This window comes from Dasypus novemcinctus, chromosome 2 (assembly GCF_030445035.2).
Source record: "Dasypus novemcinctus isolate mDasNov1 chromosome 2, mDasNov1.1.hap2, whole genome shotgun sequence".
In the NCBI taxonomy this organism is placed as follows: domain Eukaryota; kingdom Metazoa; phylum Chordata; class Mammalia; order Cingulata; family Dasypodidae; genus Dasypus; species Dasypus novemcinctus.
Window position 1 is genome coordinate 6,118,653 of NC_080674.1, and position 12,494 is coordinate 6,131,146.

The 12,494-nt window shown below is 39.5% G+C and overlaps 1 protein-coding gene across 2 annotated transcripts in view; it reads left to right on the forward strand.

The window, feature by feature from the left end:
* The window catches only part of ADCY2 (adenylate cyclase 2), a 455,060-nt gene that overhangs the window by 95,604 nt on the left and 346,962 nt on the right, over positions 1 to 12,494 (forward strand). The gene's annotated exons all lie outside the window — the stretch shown is intronic.

Here is a 12,494-nt window from a genome sequence, read left to right on the forward strand (position 1 = left end):
TGAATGGACTGTTCTGCCTGAGCTGTGTGGGTTTGACAGGCTAGTCAAAAATCACTTGACCATACATGCGAGGGTCTGTTTCTGAACCATCAATTTGGTTCCATCGGTCTATGTGTCTCTCTTTATGCCAATACCATGCTGTTTTTACCATGATAGCTAGGTAATATGATTTAAAGTCTGAAGATGAGGGTTTGCTTTTCCTTTTTATGATGTTTCTGACTATTCAGGACCCCTTACCCTTCCTAATAAATTTGATGATCATGTTTTCAATTTTTTTTAATGCTGGTGGAATTTTTATCAGATTACATTGAATCTGTATATCAATTTGAGTAGAATTGACATCTTAATGATATTTAGTCTTCCAATCTATGAGCATGGAATGTTCTTCCAGTTATTTAGGCCTTTTTAAATTTCTTTTTAACACTTAGCTACAGTTTTCTGAATACAGGTGATTTAGATGGTTAGTTAAGTTTACTCCTGACTATTTGGGTTTTATCTGTCATATTTTATTTTCACCACTCTTTTGACACTTTTAGTTACTTTATTGTTATAATCTTCATTTCTAGACTATCCTCCAGGCCTCTCTCACCTGTCTTTTGTTTTCAGGCTTTAGCACACCCTTTAATATTTCCTGAAAATCTGGTTTCTTGTTTAGAAATTCTCTGTTTCGATTTATCTGTGAATATTCTATTCTCACTCTCATTTTTGAAAGACATTCTTACTGGATAGAAGATTCTTGGCTAGGAATTTTTCCCTTGTAGTATCTTAAATATATTAGATCACTGTCTTCTTGCCTGCATGGTTTCTGGGAGAAATCCGCACTTAATCTTATGGGTATCCCTCATATGTTATGCATTGCTTTTCTCTTGCTGTTCTCATAATTCTGTTTTTGTCTTTGGCATTTGATATTCTGATGAGCATGTGTCTCGGAGTTGGTCTATTCAGATTTTTTCTGATGGAAGTACGTTGTGCTTCTTGGACATGGATATCTATGTCCTTATAGGGTTGGGAAATTTTCTACCATTATTTCTTCAAATATTCCTTCTGTCCCTTTTCCCTTCTCTTCTCCTTCTGGGACACCCATGACACATATGCTTGCATGCCTTTTGCTATCATTTAGTTTCCTTAGACCTTGTTCAATTTTTTCCATTCTTTTCTTCATCCGTTCTTTTGTATGTTCACTTTCAGAGGACATTTCTTCAAGCTCACCAATCCTTTCTCCTGCCTCCTCAAATCTGCTATTATATGATTCCAATTTTTTAAAAATTTCATTTATTGTATTTTTCATTCCCATAAGATCTTCTTTTTTTCTATGTATGTTTTCAAATTCTTCTTTGTGCTCATCCAGTGTCTTCTTAATATTCTTAATCTCTTTAGCCATCATTGAATTTATTAAGAAGATTTGTTTGAACATGTATGATTAATTGTCTCAACTCCTTTATGTCATCTGGAGGCTTATCTTGTTTCTTTAACTGGGCCATGGCTTCCTGTTTCTTCATGTGGAATGTAATTTTTTGTTGGTGTCTTGGCATCTGGACTACTAGAGTATTTATTCTGGGTGCAGTTTTTCTCTTTAGTTTAAGGTTTCCTGCTCTTTCTCCCTTGCTGGTTGTGCAGTAGGAGCCAAGGTTGCAATTAATGCTATAAGCTTTGGAGGCTCAAGTTGCCTTCATTGCACCAGGGACAAATGAAGCTTCTCCCAACTTTCTCCTTTGCCAGGGGTAGCGACTGAGTAACAGTTGTGTGGAATAATCCAAGTCACGCAAGCCTAGACCGTAGTTGCCCAGAGAGACTGATGAAGCTTCACACCCCTTTCTCCCCTGCCTGGGGTGGGAATGGAACTGCAGGTGTGGGCAGCAATCTATGCAGTTCAGGTCCACGATGACCACAGTTACCCTAGTAGACTTCCATTTATTCAGTCTGTGCCAGCAAAAGGTACCTGCAGTTACCTGGATAGGTAGGTGCAGGGCTCACCAGCCTCCTTCCCTCCAGAGGTGGAGCTGAGGCCTAAGCTAGGGCTGCAGGCTGATCTGGGCAAAAGAAAATGGTTCCTCCCATCACTGTGATTTTTGGTCCTGGCTGGGGGCAGAGTCAAAGTGGCAGCCACCAGTCTCTTTCTGACTTGGGCAGATTCACAGCCCAGCTGTTCCCTGGGTTATATCTTAGCTAGCCAAGTCTACCAATGAGTAGCCAAAATTGGTAGCCAACCTTCTCCTTCCCCCCTGTTTTTGGGAAATGGAGCTTCCGATTCCAGCCACAGAACATCTCCTGGGGTGACTTGTGCCACCAGAGTAGGATGAACACTGGCCTCTGCAGCTTTGCCGGCAATTTCCCGGAGAGTCTGGCACAGGTCCCTGCAGCTTCCTCCCTGCGTAAGATGGGGCTGGGAACTAGGCTGGAGCTGCAATCTGACCTGGGTGGAAAGAAGCCAGTCCCCACCAGCACTGGGATCCTCAGTCTGCATCGCTTCTCCTCATGCCAAGTGTGGAGTTTAGATGGCGGCTCCCGGCCTCTTTCTGACTTGGACAGGCACAAACCTTAGCTGTTCTCAGGATCATACTGTAGCCCACTGAACTTACTCATCAGTAGCTGAAAATTGTGCCCAACCGTCTCTTCCTCCCCTGTTTTGGGGAAGTGGAGCTTCCGATTCCAGCTGTGGAACAGCTCCCGAGGTGGCTTGTGCCTCCAGTGGAGCATTGGCACCGGCCTCTGCGACATGGAGCCTCTACTCACAAGTCTTCTCTGCAGATGGGCAGTCTCCTCCTTCCACTCCTTCATGTATGTTGCAGGATGCTCTTCTGGTCTCCTGGAGCCCCCAAACAGGTGCTTCAGCTAGCTCCAGAGAGCTCTGGGTGTTTGCTAACTGCCCTGTAGCAGGAGCTGACTCTAGGAGCTCCTTACTCCACTACCATCTTGCTGGTTCCTCTCTAATAAAAATATGTTTTTAAAAAGCAGCATTTAAAGATGGAAGAGGTGAGTTCCATCATTGCCCCATATGGAGCTGGCCCCTGCAAGAATGCTGCTAAACTTGGCCAGGAGGTTCTCAGGAGACCTCAACTGGGGTCATCCCATGAGGTATCTTTCCCCTATGGATCAGGGGCTGACTCACTGAGGGGTGAATAGTGTTACTAGATCGTGGCTCAGATGTAAAAGAGCAATCCCCTGAGCCCAGAGTGCTGGGGTGGTGGGGTGGTGGGGTGTGCCTCCCTAAGGCTGCCTTTTCACTAGGAGCACAGGAACCGGTAAGGAGAAGATTTTCTGTGGAGCTCCCAGTGACCAGGTCCCTACTCAGGCCTTGCATTCTTTTAAAATTTATTCCCCCCTTCCTTGTGGCTTGCTTGTTGTCTGCTCTCTGTGTCCATTCATTGCACGCTCTTCTGTGTTTCTACTTGTCTCCTTTTTTGTTGCGTCACCTTGCTGAGTCGGCTTTCCATGGCGCTGGTGGGCCAGCAGCTCTCCACAGTGTGTGGGCGAGTCTACCTTCACAAGGAGGCCCCAGGATGTGAACCCAGGTCCTCCTATATGGTAGACAGGAGGCCAACTGATTGAGCCACAGCTGCTTCCCAGGCCTCGCCTTTTAAACGATGTCCATAGGTGTTGTGTAAGGCTCATGGCCCCGGGGCACAGGCTGCTGCCCTGCCTGGGCTCCCAGAGAACCAACTGCTGACACTGGGCTCCAGTGGTCTCCTTACCTCCTCCCCCTGCTCTGCAGTGTAATCACCTGTCAGCCCCTTTGAGCTGTTCTCCCGCTCTCCTGAGACCGCCTCTCTTCAGGAACCTTCATTCCCCAAATGGAAATACTGCACAGGCTGCACCCAGCCTCCCGCTCCTGCCCCGGCCTGGCACAGCCCCTGCAGTCCTGGGTCCCCAGGGCAGGGTGGTCTTTCTAAAGGCCCTCCCATGGCCTGCCAGGCCCCTGAGCCAGTGGAGCTTTCTCTGGTAAATTTGGGCGAGGTCTGGTCTCCCATTATCTCTCTCCCGTGTTCCCCCACCTCCCCTCTGTCACACCCCCAATGTGGTCTCCTCCCACAGCTTTGCATGTGATTTTGCTCTTCCTTAGATGATCTCCTTGCTCTTCAGCACTGAGGCTGGCCCGCACACCACTGGTCGTTAACCATCCTGGGATCCTATCCCAGGTTAACCCATTCTAGCGAGCAAGGCCTGCAGCTGCTGCCAGGGACTCCTCCAGCCTGGCAGGTGCTCCCTTCTCAGAAGGCACAAGCGAGAACAACCCTTCTACCATCTTAGGATATACCTGGTGATGCTCTGAGGTCTGTTCTGAAGTCACAATGAGGTGACTTGGCAATCACACTTATGGGTTTCAGGTGAAGGGGGAATTGCCTGGAGCTCTATGAAGTGTCAGAGTTAGGACTCAAAGGGAGTGAAGAAAAGGAGAAAGAAAGGAACTTCATTGGATTTATTGTCCTCACACCTGTGACTAGACTTTAGACCAGCAGTAGAAGGTGTGGGAGGGAGGGTTGACTCAGTTGTCCCAAACGGTGCTTCCTGGGGCCAACCAGGACTGGCCTGCATTGTCGATGCATCTCGAAGGTCCACGCGGTGAAACCCCAGGCTGGGCTCGCTGTGGGGCCGACTGTCCCCCCTGAAGCCCAGTTGAGCCCCCTTGGGGATACATGCAACTAACTCTCATCCCTGCTGTCACTTCCTTTTATTTGTGTTCTTCACTCAAGCCTCCTCTACCCCCCAAATGAAATGAAATTCGGGCAAACCCATCTGGAACTCCCCATGCCCATGTTTACTTTGGTCTAGTCCATAAACTCTAACCAACCCCTGACGTACAGCTGCAGAATGTTCTGGACATTCATGAAGGTGCTCTAAGTAAAAGGAGTTAAATCTACTTTATGGGGCTTTGTACCCCTGCTCATTATATGCCAGAGAAGCCCCACATCTCAATGTTAGGGATCACAAACCTCATTATATCATCAAATTCATTTGCTTAGTCTCTAGCATATTCCTATGAATGATTAAGATAGGACAAGTTTAAAAAGATAGAAGAAAATGTAGCACTGATGTGGAGAAAGTGGTCTCGGTAGCTGCTGAGGGTAGGGAGAGGGAAGAAGAGATGTGATGTGGGAGTATTTTCAGGACTTGGAGCTGTCCTGGTGGTGCTGCAGGGACAGATGCTGGACATTGTATGTCCTGCCATGGTCCACTGGGTGGACTGGGGGAGAGTGTAAACTACAATGTAAACCATTATCCATGTGGCGCAGCAGTGCTCCAAAATGTATTCACCAAATGCAATGAATGTCCCATAATGACAAAAGAGTTTGTTGATGTGGGAGGAGTGGGGTGAGGGAGGTGGGGGGTATATGGGAACCTCATATTTTTTTAATGTAACATTAAAAAAAAAAGACAAAAAAAAATCCAAGAGGAAGGCTCTGCTACCCTTTGAGCTATTCTAGTCTTATATGTACCCAATTTCAAAACAGGTTTCATAGCAGGTGAAAAAAAAAAAAAAAAAACTCCTTTTACATTATAATAACATTATAATATATATTACATAGAAAATAAAAAGTGATACCTTAAAAAAGATAATAAACAACAACAACAACAACAACAACAAAAAGGACAAATTAATTATTTGGGAAATTAATATCATATGCTTAAAAAAAAATAAAATCAGCCCACAAGAATAACAGTCCTCTGATACTTGAAACTAAGTTTCATGCCCAAGAAATGTAGCTAAGTACATATGCAAAGGAGAATAATGAGATTTAACTATGAAATGAGCTCAACAGAACAGTTAATAACTTTTTTAACTTTGAAAAGAATTATTTCATTGTTGGTAATAAAAGATTCTTCCTTAAAGGTATTTTGTTTTCAAGGCAGTAGGTCCCATTAACAAGTAAAATTAGAAAAAAATCATATTGTACTTTTAAAATTTTTCTGGAACTTTACTAGAGTGTGAAAAATCATAGAAATGAGTTCTTTCACAGCTATTGAAATGTGTGTGTTCATTCTCTACACGGTAATCTGTAGTAAATGCAACGTGTCTCCTTGACGCAATAAAGGATTTTTGTTATTTTTGCCAGAAGACATGTTTCAAGGTTAAAATATGGTTAGGATGTTTAAAATTTTAAAGTGACAAATTAGAAATATTAAGGGTTGTCCCACTAGACTTTAATTTTATGAATTATCATTAAATATATGATTTTGAATCCTGGGTAATGCAAAAACAGCATACTTTTAAAGGAGAGGAAATAAAATCACTATGAAATACATGTTGACTTAAAAGTTATTTTTTCAGTGCATTCACACATGGATACACTGAAAAATATTTAGATAGATGATAGAAGATAGATATAGAGAGATGAAAGAAAGAAGGAAAGAAAGATATACATAGCTAGATGGATGGATAGGCTGATAAACAGAAAATCCACTGTAATTCAGTGGATTTCTGTTACCCCACACCTGGCACCACACAAATATAACCCCCATCAAATCACATATCAGAGGACCCAGTAGAAACCATGAACCTCATATAATCACACAATTTTGCTCTATTTTCTTTCCATAGTTGTGCTCAAATGGCATAATTTGACTTGAAGTTATGAGATAGTCTATTAGAAACAGTGAGTAATATATGAATATTCCTGATAAAGCATTTATATTTTCTTTGTTTCAAAATTCCCATCAGAAGTGATGGGCAGAAGAGAGAGAACAGCTCTTTATCTTCCCAGTTTCACCCCTTCTATGGCCCTTTTCTATTTTTTGTTGTTGTATAATCTTTATTTTCTCTTATATTGTATTTTTTACACTACATAATTTTAATACATTTATAGTTTATAAAATTTACAATTTTCTAAATGAAATTTGTTTTCCTTACTTTTTTTTACAAAACATTACATTAAGAAACATAAGAAGTTCCCATATGCCCCACTCCCCACCCCCCGTCAATTTTTATAATTGTATTTCTTTGAAAATACATAGATCACAAACTATGTTACATTCAAAAAATATAAGAGGTTTCCATATACCCCCTACCTCCCTTCACCCCGCTCCTCCTACATCAACAACCTCTTTCATCATTGGGGCACATTCATTGCATTTGGTGAACACATTTTGGAGCACTGCTGCACCACATGGATAATGGTTTACATTGTAGTTGACACTCTCGCACATTCAGTGGGTTATGGCAGGATGTATAATGTCTGGCATCTGTCCCTGCAATAGCATTCAGGACAACTCCAAACCTCGAAAATGCGCCCACATCACATCTCTTCTTCCCTTTCCCTGCCCTCAGCAACTCCCGTTATGACCCTTTTAAATCTCTCTCTCTCAAAGTCATCTGAATGCACAAACTGCAAAGCCAGGACTATGTACAAATCTACACTGACAAATATTAAAGTCCTAATAAAATGGATTGATCGCTAATAAAATAAATATTACCTTAACAGAATCAAGGCAGCAGGAATAATCAAATAACCATTTGAGATTTAGAAAGAGTTTGTCTTAAAAAAGGTTCTCATACCAGAAAAGTTTATTCTAGAGCTGGATAACTTATTATTTATCGTATTACAAACCATACAAAGAAAAGTTTCCCAATTCATTTCTGTGATTCTAGCATAATAGTAATTTTCTAACTGGATAAAGATAACACAAAAATAGTACTGGTGACAAATTTCATAGCTGTAGAAACAAAATATTATGGAAAACATTGGCAAATTCCATCCACTACTCTATTAAAAGTATAACATTAATACTAACTACCACTTACAAAGGTAGAGCTTTGTTGCAGGCACCATTCGAAGCTCTTCACATCTGTTACCTTGTTCAGTAGACTGTAAGCTCATGAGGTCTTTGTCTGTTTTGCTCTTTGGTTTAAGGCCAGAGTTTAGACCTTGGCCTGGCACATAACAGAAATTCAATACATATGTTGAATAAATGAATGAGTAATATTCACAACATTTGAGGTTGATACTAGTAATATTTCAACTTTCTATAAAAGGGAATAGCCTCATAGAGAGTAAGGAACTTGCCCAAGGTCATATATACTGTGCTTAAGTATGTAAAGTTATGTCTGGGAGTGCAAGGAAGATTCAACATTAGGAAATCAAATAATATTTTGATTTCCTATTTTAATCTGTCAAAGGATAAAATTACTAGGTCATTTTTTAAGAAGTTTTTTTATTTATTTATTTATTTATTTATTTATTTATTTATTTCTCCCCACCCCTTGTTGTTTTCACTTGCTGTGTCTGTTTGTTTTTGGAGGCACTGAGAACTGAACCCAGGACCTGCCATGTAGGAGAGAGGCTGTTAATTGCTAGAGTAACCTCTGCTCCTAGCTTTGCTGTGCCACTTAAGGTTTTTCTTCTTGTGTCTCTTGTTGCATCAGCTCGCCATGCCTGTCCATCATGCCATTTTGCTGTCTTCTTTAGGAGGCACTGGAAACTGCGTCAGGGATCTCCCATGTGGTAGGCAGGAACTCAGTTGCTTGAGCCACATCTGCTTCCCACAAGGTCATTTTGATACGTGATCAAAACAATTCAGATAATTCAACTTCGTTTGTTAGGGGGAAAGCTGTTAGTTAAATAAAAATTAAAAGGAAATTAACATTTTATAGAAATTTATATTATAAGACAAAAATAGTTAACTGAAGCTCAGACTCCAAATAATTCTAAAGGTTGCAACATTAGGAATTCCCTTTTAGATGAAGGCCAAAGAAGAATGTACACTCTGAACCTCATTGAATAATATTGTACTTCACTATTAAAAGCTATAATTGCACAAAGGGAAAACTTAAACGTACATATCAGAAAGGATAAGGCAAAATTATTATTAACCATGGCTATTATAGGTTCACCTCAATATATAATAGCTGAGTGATGTTAGCCAGTTATTTTACCTTTCTAAGCATTAATATTTAATTCTTTTAAGTGAGGATTTTAATACCACATAATTCATAAACCTGTTATTACATAAATCAGTGTGTTAAAATAAATTAGATAATGCAGGTAAGATGCCTGTTTTACAGTACTTGGCAAATTGTATGCATTCAGTGAATATTATTATTTCCTGAGGAACCAGAAACTCAATTAAAACCATTAGCACTGGTGCAGAGATTCTATACATTAGTGTGTTACAGGTTCATATATGAAGTTTAAGGGCTTTTCAATATCGAAGCAACAAAAAGTTATCAAATATAATAGGACAAAAACCTATTTATATTAAAAATACTGCCTCTAGGGATATCTTATTATGTTAATTTATAATGTATTATAAAATATATAATTATGTTAATGAAACATTCAGATTCTCTTGACAGAAAAATATAAAGCTTTAATAACTGTCATAGAGAAAATATTAATGTGTCTAAAGACATGGCGCATTCTCTATATATGAAGATTCTGTATCCTACAAAAAAATTGTTAAAGTTCTCCAAACTTTAAACTCTGAATTGAACACAGTCTCAACTAACTACATAGTAAGTGGGGGAAACTTAATTACACATCAATAACATTCATATGGAAAGTAATAAACATGAACACCAGGAAAATTATGTAAAGCATATCCATAGGCATTTACTTGTTTTTTATGTGTGTGTAATATTGGAATGTGTGAAAATTATAATAATTAAAAGATCAGATTACTGGAACAAAAATAGATGGGTAGAACAGAAAGAGTCACAAGTGTGTGTATATATATGTATAAATATATATATATATACACACACATGCACACAATATATACATATATATTGTAAATATATATGTCATTCAAATCAGTGGGGAATGAATTGAGCTTTCAAACAGTGCCAGCTAATGATTTCGGAATAAAAACAGAAAACTGCAGCTTCTGGTACTTTTTAGGAGACCATGTAATCCAGTCATCCCCGTACCCACCTCCAAAAACTTTCAGATCGATAAGGAAAGTAAATGAAACCACCATAACCCATAACAAAAACCTAACTAGGAGACGGAACATAACAAATGACTATGTAACTTGTATGTAGGGAAGTAAACTTTCAGAAACTAGTAGAGCCAGAAATGGAGACCATACCAGAGTAGAATCAGAAAGAAATTACACAGAAAAAGAGGAGAGGAAAATGGCAGCCCAGGGGTGGTGAAAGTATAACATTATATATATATATATAAATATATAAAAAATGTATAAATATATATAAATTATATAAAATAATTAAAATAAATATAATATAAAATTACATATATATATATAAAATAAAAGAAAGACATACATGAGCAGGAAAAATATGAAACCTGGTATGAAACTTGGTGGATCAAAACATTGACAAATGGAGAATTTAACTAAAGTAGTTGGGATGTGCGCAGGAATAGAGGTGGCAATCGTGAAAAAGCACTGATGTTTTTGCAGGGAGGGGGGTGTGGCATGAAAGATAGCATATCCCTTGACAAGATAGTGGTGAAAGAAAAGAAGATTGAAAGTCAACGTTGAAGTCTTATCGAAACAAAAGAACACATATTGGGAGCCCACTCTGCTCCACTCCACCATCCCTGTAAGAAGCCATTGATTAAAGAAAGTGTATTTCATTATGTCAGAAGGAGGAAGCACCTGTCATATAAAACATACACTTGTATTGTCAAACCAGAAAACTAAAAGGCATTTCTAATAGAATATGGCAGACAATAACTATGGACAACTTCTGTAAGAAATCATAAATGACAACGGAAATATTTCACCTGATGAAAGCGCCTCCTAAAACAACCATAAAAGGGAGAAAAAATATTACACAAAACTCCAGAATAATTCTTATCCTCAAAGAAGCATTTTAAGGTAATTTTGAAGAAAACCTTCAAATCTGAACTTTTAAAAAACTAAGAACAAAAATGGGTAAAATATAGGAACTATGAAATGAGAGTTGACCAACAACAGGAAAGAAATCAAAGGAAAAAACAAAGACTCATATGGGAGAATAGATTTATATGAAAATATAATTATGAAAATATAATAAAGAATACTGTGGAACAGCCAAGAGAACCAAAATGAAATAATGAGGTGCATGGGGATAGAAAGCAATGGTTATAAAAGCTAGGCAAAAATGTTTTAACATACATATCATCAGAGTAGCTGAGGATTAGAACTAATATTTAAAAACTAAAATACAAGAAGATTCAGGTAATAGATAAAGAACTGGATCTATATATTAAAATGGGCTACCAAGGTAGTGGGAGATTTGACCTAAAATGGTCAATGCCAAAAGATTCCTGATAAGTCTGATAGATATTAAGGATAAGACAAACTCTTCAGGGTTGCCATACAAAGGCATACATTGTTGATTTAGGAAAGAATACTAGACTGGCATCAGAATTTTCTACAGTAACATACCAAACAGAACAACAGTGGCACAATATTTTTAAGAAACTCAAGGATAGATTTTGTAAGAGCTAATACTTTTGTATCTGGCCAAACTATCTTTCAAGAATGAAGGGATTAAAAAAGAGTTTTAATCATGCAAGAAATCAAGGCATGCTATACTCCTGAGTCCTTCCTAGGGAACCTACTAGAGCAGTTATCCTCAAAGGACTGGTTCTTGAAGAGATAAGGAGCTTGTACCAGAAACTAACTCCATGAAGTGCTTGTTCTGTGAAAATATTTTGCTCACACACACACCCCCACACACCAGTTGGCTGAACTAAACTGTGTGCTTATTGACATATCCATTTACATTCTGGCCTGGGTCTACCTTACAGTGCATTCATCACCAGTCGGTAGAACATGCTTGGAGTAACTGTACTAAAAGACATGCTTTATCCAATAGAGGTGACTGGGAAACTTAGGCCAAGGGACTGGTGCTGTACCTTGAATATGCTCATTTTACAGGAGACCCATAACGTCTGGAAGCACAGTATTTTCAAGGACATCTTCAGTCCGTAATATGGTAATGATGAGATGATGACAGGACAGGAGATATTATCACTTTCTAGACCTTATGTGCCCTCTGTAGTTCTAAGACTAAAATGAAAGTGGAAACAAGAATGGGAAGACAGTATGTAAATGTATTTTCTGAAAAAAAAGTAGACATAATACTGCCATAACAAATCACAACAAACGTGGAGACTTAAAACAACAGAAATGTATTCTGTCCCAGTTCCGGCGACCAGAACCCTGGCATCAGTTTAAGTCCGGGGCCGTCAGGGCAGACTTCCCCGGAGGCTGTCGGGAGCATCTGTCCCTTGCCTCTCCCCTTCCTGGGACTGTGCTTGGCCTGCCGACTCATCTCTCTCTGCTCTTCCTTACATCAACGCTTCTCTGTGTCCCTGTGTCTGATTTTCCTCCTCTTCTTCTGCGGAAGGACAGCTGTGATGGCATTTAGGGGTAGCTCAGGGTGAGCTCCTCCCTATTGCAATCACGTCTTGCCATGGAGGCTAACGGCCATTCTTGTGCCTTGTAGGTGATATTCATAGATTTTGTGAATGAATGTATGTTTTGGGGGTATTTTTTCTGCAAATCACAAGGAGGCAGAGTAAATGAAACCCTTGCACCCTGCTTTG